The sequence below is a fragment of the Ammodytes marinus genome, assembly GCF_949987685.1.
Source record: "Ammodytes marinus genome assembly, chromosome: 11".
Classification (NCBI taxonomy): domain Eukaryota; kingdom Metazoa; phylum Chordata; class Actinopteri; order Uranoscopiformes; family Ammodytidae; genus Ammodytes; species Ammodytes marinus.
In genome coordinates this window covers 7,059,002-7,066,982 of record NC_137215.1, presented here as the reverse complement: position 1 = coordinate 7,066,982, position 7,981 = coordinate 7,059,002, and the positions used below count along the sequence as shown (strand labels likewise).

The 7,981-nt window shown below is 45.0% G+C and overlaps 1 protein-coding gene across 1 annotated transcript in view; it reads right to left on the bottom strand.

Moving 5' to 3' along the window:
- zmiz1a (zinc finger, MIZ-type containing 1a) overlaps positions 1-7,343 on the bottom strand; it is a 121,365-nt gene extending 114,022 nt beyond the window's left edge. Inside the window, exon 1 of the mRNA XM_080036294.1 lies at positions 7,219-7,343. The gene's annotated coding sequence lies outside the window, so the exon portion shown is untranslated. The remainder of the gene's footprint in view (positions 1-7,218) is intronic.
- Between the last annotated feature and the right edge of the window lie 638 nt (positions 7,344-7,981).

The following is a 7,981-nucleotide window of genomic DNA, read 5'->3' as shown; positions in this document are numbered from 1 at the left end:
GGGCCCACCGTATAACATGCTCGGCGTTTACAGAGCCTAAACCGGTTATTAACACCAGATTTTGTTTCAGTGCACACACAGTAAGCACAGGTAGCGGATCTTGAAGCAAGCGTTCTCCAGTCGCTGACTCCACCTTTAATCAAATGGATTTCTCTCTTTGTTTCAATCCTCCTCCCAGCTGTTCCTCCTCTCTCTCTCTCTCTTTGTGTTTCTGTGAAGTTAATGCTGCAGCTCGCCCCGGCCCACCAGCCCGTCTCTCTTTACAGTTGGTGTATCCACACAGAGGTTTAAAATATGCCCCTTTATCTGAGCCGCCCAGGCAGGGGAAAAATGAAAGGGATGTCAGTGCTCAGAACCCTGGGAAAGCGCCTGGCTCAACCACCACCGGTGTGAAGACCGAGGGGAGGGCACCAGACGGCCAAACACACTGCAAACTGCACACAGCAAAATACTTCTTCTGCTGCTGAGCAATGTCAAAAAGGAGTAAGAAGAGGAACAGGCATATAGTTCAAGATAACTCTCCCATATAACAACCACAACATTGTCCAAGCTCAAAAGTGAAAAATCAACATCTTGTTTACAGTGTTCCGGAGAGCGTTTTGTGGAGTTGATAGGGTTAATCAGCTGTGTGTCAACTTGTTGGTGGATGGCTAGAATGTAACCGACATTCGCTCATAAGAGAAAGTTACGCACTATAGCTTTAAAACTGTGTTTGCATGCGATACGTGCCGCACTGCGAACGCTATCTGCCACATTTCAGCCTTTCGCACTGCGTTCTGTGAGAGCAGGTAACGCACGACTCCCTCTCCCACCTCACAACCGACATAGCCACGCTGTGCCTTTTGCATTAGTAAATCCTATTTAATTTACTTTGTCGGGCAACGACGAAGCATGTTATCCCTGGAGGCCATGTTGGAGACAATTCGACCGCCTTCACACAAGCTCCTGCCATCACTCTCCTCCGTCTCCCACGCAAAAAAACCTCGACCAGAAAATCTGCATCACCGTGCATGCACTCGCTCCCGACGACTAGACTACAGTCTGTTTATAACGCAACTATTATAAACACAGCATGTGGCTCTGGCTGCTATCTTTAGAAAAACGATCCATTATAGGCTATTAGCTAGGACCATTCGGGAACACGCTGTACAAAAGGTCAACGTCAGAGTACAGTATATGTCAAATTGATCTATAATATACATCTCTTCTAAATGCATTATTGTCATTGTTTGAAGAGATAACAGGTTTTAACCTTTCGACTCAACCCGGGCAAAGCGCACTGCTCTGCTTTGCTCTGCTGGACTGGTTAGTCTGAATGATACCTGGCGTGAACCCAAAGTGACGAGGCAGGCAGGCTGCATGAGAGCCGGGCGCCCTGAGTGGCTGTCTGGCAAATGAACCCATGTGGGACGCCAGTGTAAGGTGTGAAGACCTCTTTGGAGGAGGCTACTGCTGCTGCATGTCCGCTGAGCTGGCTAGCAGGCGATTGCTCTGGTTGGTATCAGGAGAGGTAAAAAAGCAAAACACACTGCAGATCAGTGCTGCATACTGTAAACCCACTGACCCAGCATGAAGAGGGAGAGGGGACTAATTAGTGACTGTACTTACAACTACAAAAAAACACAGGAGAGGAGGAGAGAGAAAGGAGAAAGGAGGGGAGGGGGGACAAAACACACTCACAGAGAAAGAGAGAGAGAGAGAACACACAGTTGGAGGATGAGGACAATGAGTTTGTTTAGCTTAAACAGGATTTACAAGCCAAACAGACACACGCCAACGCCACTCACTCCGACACATACTATCTCTTTTCTTTTCCTCTCTCTCTCTCTAGCGTGCTGCCCCTTCCACTCTCTCCTCTATCTCTCTCTCTCACCGACACAGACACACACACAGCTGAGACAGGCTCTCTGAGGATTTCAACAGCAGTGGAGAAAGAAAAAAGAAAAAAAAGGAAAAAGTGAGGGTAATTGCTTGCGATGGTGAGAAGTCTTGAGTGCAGGCGGCAGCGGTGGGCGAACGGATGGATGGATGGATGGATATAGAGGGAACATTTTGTTCCTCCTGTGCTCGCCACCGACTTTCATATTGTTCCCGGTGAGGGCCGGGTGTCATTTATGATTCAAGGCCCCCCCCCCCGCCCTTTCCCCCCCCCCACGTCCCCTGGGCGGATGGGAACAGGACATGGACATTGTGACGTCCCCCCCTCCTGCACTCGTTTCTCAAAGAAACATCAAATCAAACATGCATGAGACGGTGACAGGGGCGGGCCAGCAACTTCTTCTATCTCTGCTCTCTCTCCCTCTCTCCCTTTTTTTCTGCACTCTGCCTCACTCCCTTGTCTCGGGAAGGGAAAAAAAGCACTTAGAAGAATGTGTCTCTCCCTTATGTTCGCAGAGCTCAAGGTTAAAGTGACAGCTCGGGTTTTAGGAACAGGAGTTAAGTTCATGTTTTGCTTATATTATACCACTGAAACTGTTATCTGTCAACAGCAGCTCAGATAAAGGACACATTAGACCGGTTTAATACTGAGGTTTAACTTGGCTGTGAAAGCCTTGTGAAGAGAAGGAATATTATACCTTTCCCCAGATGTTTATTTATTCAAGGAAGGGTTTTTTGCTTAGTGCAAACGATTAACTGTGCACCGCCCTGTTTTACACACCTGACAGCAGCCCAGAACTGCAGCTACCGTTTTTTTCCACAGTTGGTCTTCAAACAATGCCGTTTGCAGGGCTATACCCAAGGTTAAATATGCCTTGCTAAGTGTTACCCACAATGAGTAAGCTCCTGACTTTTCTCAGTTTAAAACCAAGCCCATGTTTACGCCACAAATACAACCACGGTGCAAGGTTTGCAGCTTGGAGGACAGCGGTGACAGGCATGTTGTGGCAGTGGGGGGGTTTTCTTATCCCTGCGCCCCATCTTGGTCCACTTTTGTCTCTCTGATGTCATCACTGTGGGCCAGCAGCAGGATGAGTAACATCTGCCTGTGGTGCTTCATTTTCTCTCTTTATTAGTTACACTGCATTCACCAAGGTTGAAGAGAGCTCGACTGCAGACTTAAGGGTATAGCATTACAACAACGTTTAGGAAGTAGTTAAGTATATGACACTAGGGAGGGCACTACTACCTCAACTCCAACCAAACATTTCAAGCTGTAACCCATTCTAAGTCGTCATTTTGAAATTAGTCTTTAGAGCGCTCAAAGGCAATACAACTTTTTTCCTAATAAAAAAAATAGGCACATTGAAAACAAAGGCTCAGCGTAGATAAAAAGTGCTGCCAAGATGAACCACAAGTGAGAGAGAAAAGTGAGAGACAGACACACACACAGACACACAGGCAGACACACAGGCAGACAGACACACAGACAGACAGGCAGACAGACAGACACACAGACAGACACACAGACAGAAACACAGACTAACTCCTGCTACAAGTGGGTGTGGAACTTTTGGCTGATGGCGAGAGAGAGAGAGACAGCAGACTACAAGAATGTATGTCAAGTGAACAGGCAGCAAGTGAAGTATTGCGCAGCACTCCTCCAACCAACACGAACAGTTATATGAAATGTCAGGCTGTCAAAACATTGATTAGCGTTCGCCAGGTTTTGAAGCACTTAGCAGCGCTGCAGCTGTGCCGACACGCGGTAAAAACGGCAGCAAAAAAGACTGTGTGCAACTTAAATTGCTGAGTAACAAAAAGCTAATTACTCAGACACAAGTAATTAGTTGTTTTCTCTCCTGTACTGCTAGAGTATTAGCTCGCTGCTTCACACATTACGTGCCAGCTACCTTTTCTAAAACTCGTTGCAGCCTGATATTCGAAAATGATTGAATGACAATAAATACATGGTGTAAAAAAAATATGAAAGCCCTTATTTTACACACACACACACACACACACACACACACATATAGTATTTTCAAACAGTAACATCGGCTAACTAACACTTTGGCTATAGACGCAGGTAATCTCTCCATTCTGTCTCCCTGTTTGTTTTAGGAACAAACATACGGCTGCATATAAACATTTGTCTTCTTCCTGACGATTAGCTTCAAACTTGTAGCGCCTGCCAGTGCACGTGTTGCCTTTTTTCTGTCTCTCTGTTTTAAGTATTCACCAATTCTTGCCGGCATATTTCTGGCATTATGTCCTTCGCAGACAATCCGGTCTCGAGTGAGCGTACATGGATTTTTTCACCCTGCGTCTTCTTTAAACAGCCAAATTTGATTCCAAAGTGAGTCTAGTGGTGGAGCCGTTAGCCTGTTTAGTGAATCGGACACTCTTCTGTCTTGTCTCACAGCCCGGCTGGCTGGCTGGCTGGCTGGCTGCTTGTAGACTAGAGAGAGGCCCCAGGAGGGACAACAGAAGGAAAGAAAACTCACTCACTCTCTCCTTCACTCAGTCAAACACGCACTGCACTGCACACACTTCCAAGTTTCAAACAGTTGCAGATGGCTTTAATTCCTCGCCCTTCTTCCTTTCACAATTTATCAGGTAAGCTACTCTGAACAAGCGTGCCTTCTTTTCATGCTTTGCTGAGATGACTTAACGCTGCTCTGGTTCAGCACAAGGAGAAGGAGGGGGGGAAAAAGAAGAAGAAGAAGAAAAAAAACATATACAACACTAATTAATGTGGTGCGTCTGACAAGTGTTGCTGCTGAAACAATTTCATTACATCACCAATGTAAATCACCGTGGAAGGAGACACTGGAAGGTTGCACCCATTCAAAGAGCACACTCACTCTGTAGGCCGACGTATGTACAGGGAGCGGACACACAATAACATGAACACCTGCAATCCAATGCAATACTCCTGCAATGCACACTGACTGTGTTAAACCTGTAACGCTTAATTGTATGTAGGACGACTGTGTCGGATTTCTTTTGAAAAGGGGGGGGGGGGGCTTCAGGGCGAGACACGGCAGGCGAAAACATTGTTTACTCAGTCAAGCAGTGGTCAATTTTGAGATGTTTGGCTATTTAGCTTGCATAACATGTCTTCAACAAGGTCCAAAATGTAGGTGCTTAGTTCACTATTCTTTGTCTGTTTGAGTCTGTATATTTCTCCTCAACAACTATCTTTAAACAGCCATTATCCCTCAACATTGGTTTTTTTTTTCAATACTCTCTCAACAAACTATCTCAACTTCTAAAGCACTGACATCCACTAAACTTTACATAGCTATTCTTAGCACTATGCTTTGTCATTTGTCTGACTTATGATAAATGTTGTAGGTTAAAACACGTTTACCTATCACCTGCAGTGTCTCGCCTTAAGTGTGATAAAGGTGAAACTGTCAGGGAGATGGCAGATAAGATATTGATATTGAAAACTCCACAACGTTATACCAACATCAAAAGATTGCTCCTCTACTCCTAATCGCGCTACCTTTAACTTTAGCTCCTTAGACTAACAAGGATAAAGGCTTTTTTTGATTTTGTACCCCGTCTCAAAGTTTATTTTCATGTCCTGTAAGCAGTGTGTAGTGTAACCCTAATGAAAGAGCTCCAGTCTCCTCCTCCTAATCTTCGTCCGCCTGTGAGCAGCCCCCTCTCTGCCCCGGCTGGCCTCACATCCAGATGGGAGGAATTTTTACGGGGAGGGTCCACCACCACCACCACTTCCACCGCCAGACAGACAGACAGACTTAAGGCAGGAGGCTGTGCTGAGTCAAGCAGCTCATCCACACACTATACAGTACTAAGGCTTCAAAAAACAGGCTTAGACATATGTGGCACTGCTGGCCTCCATCAGGGATTAGGATAGATTAATATCAATCAATCAATCAACATGTATTATATCCTATTCAAAAACCTACTTCATTAATCCCACTAGGGGCAATTTGTAATGAGCAGCAGGTTGTCTTATACTTAACACATGTCATGTCACAAGAGAACACCCAACAGATAGGCTGTACCGAGGAGCTTAAATGGTAAAAAAAAAATCTATAAATAAATTAATAATACATAGTGTTAATACTATATAAGTGATATGCATTCAAATACATTGTCCAAATTCACACAACATTGTCTCAAAGGGCTTTACAAAAACATTAGCAAAATACAAGCATCATGACAAGAGCACAGCAAACCATTTAAAAAACAGAGAAATTACTTCATATAACAAGAAACACATTATTCATGATGTATTTGCGAAGGAAACCACATGTACTAAATTGCACTGAAACATAAGGTGCAGTCAGTGTGTGGGTAGGTGCAGCTGCAGATAAACAAATGTCAACAATGGACACTTGACATTACAGTCACACACCTGTCCGACACAAATATTCACAGGCAGTGCATTAAATTAATTGTGAAAGTCAGCTATATGTCTCTGTCAGTGTGCTAGCTAAAGAGCCCACTAGAGTGCCATAAAGAGCCCCCCCTAAGGGTCCCACTGACATGACATTGGCTGCCACTGATCTTTGAATGATCCCTGAGCGGATCCAATCAACACAATCAGTGTTATCATTCTCGGCAAATGTCAGTGAGGCGGGCAGGCATTACACGATGTTGCCTAACAGAACATTACAGAGTGCGGTGTGTGTGGATGTGGTTGCTAATTGCATTACAACAGGTAGCCGATAAAAGCCTTAGAGGGTGGAGAGTCAACAAACCCAGTCTCACCGCTTGAGTGTTGTAGCTAAGTGACATACATTCTCAGTTTAGGGGCATCAACCGAGCCATCAGCTGATCGACCGAGACATTCACCCACACACACACACACACACAAGCATAAACACGCGCGCGCACACACACACATACCTGCAATAACTGAGTGACTAGAACATTCCTATCCAGTGTCTTCACAATAACGCATGCACCCATCTCTTGGAAGAATACCCCTGCAGACACATTGACTTTCGCTTCAGCGCAACTCGTCCACTACACACAAGGAAAGGCAAGGCAGGGCAGGCAGGAGAAACACTACGGCATTTATCCACAGACCATAGCATATATTCAGCACCCACAAGCCTGGATATTACGCCGCCAAGTCGCTCGCGCAACCAGAATATGCCCCCCTCCCTCCCTGACACGAGTTCATCAGCGGCTGTTAAAAGGTTTCCAGGAGGTCATCCTATTGTTAGCAGGTAGTATACTGTCCAGGCAGCGGTAGGCAAAACCCACACACACATACACACATTCAAACCCCGCTTTGCAACAAACCCACACACACACACTATTTTTTTTTAAATAACCGGGCGCGAAACTTACTTTCAGCTAGGACCTCAGTGGCAAATCCGCGTATTGTTTCTCCAACCCTCGTGTTAACGGTGTTCCTCTCTTTTCGCTCGCTCTCTCGCTCCACTTCACAAAGACGACGCGAGCGAGAGCCCCGGAGACGGTGTGTATGTATGTGTGTGAGTGACTGACTGAATCAACTACCGTAGAGCACGGCAAGTTGAAGTGTCAGATTACACTGGCTATTCAGTTACCAGAGAGAGCCGTGCTCGGCGGTAGGTAGGAAAATGCGACCTAGATTCCCCGCGGAAGGACACCGACCGTGAGGTGTAACTACACGCTAATAGGCTGCTAACAGCACGCGCTTCACACTGGAACGGACTGTAGTGAGTACACCTCGAGGCTCCGGCTATTGTCTGCTTCAGTAGGCTACAGCTTGCCATACAGTTGCTTCAATAGGCTACTGCAGTGTGTTATCGCACCACTTATTGGTCTACTTAATTCAATAATAGTTTATGTTATTCGTGAGCTTTTCTTTCAGCCATTAGCCTACCTCAACAATAAATAATAAACAAACACTTTACTAAATAAAAACATTGACAACAACAATAGCCTAATTATGATAGTCTAATACAAATAATAACATTGCAAAAATAGATACATTTTATTGTTGTAATGATTAAAATAATCATGTTAACGTAATGTTCCTTACAACAATAATATTTACAGTATGTTAATGTCAGAAAATAGTGAAGAAAAAGTCCAAAGTGTTGTTGCCTATTTAAAATATACCTCT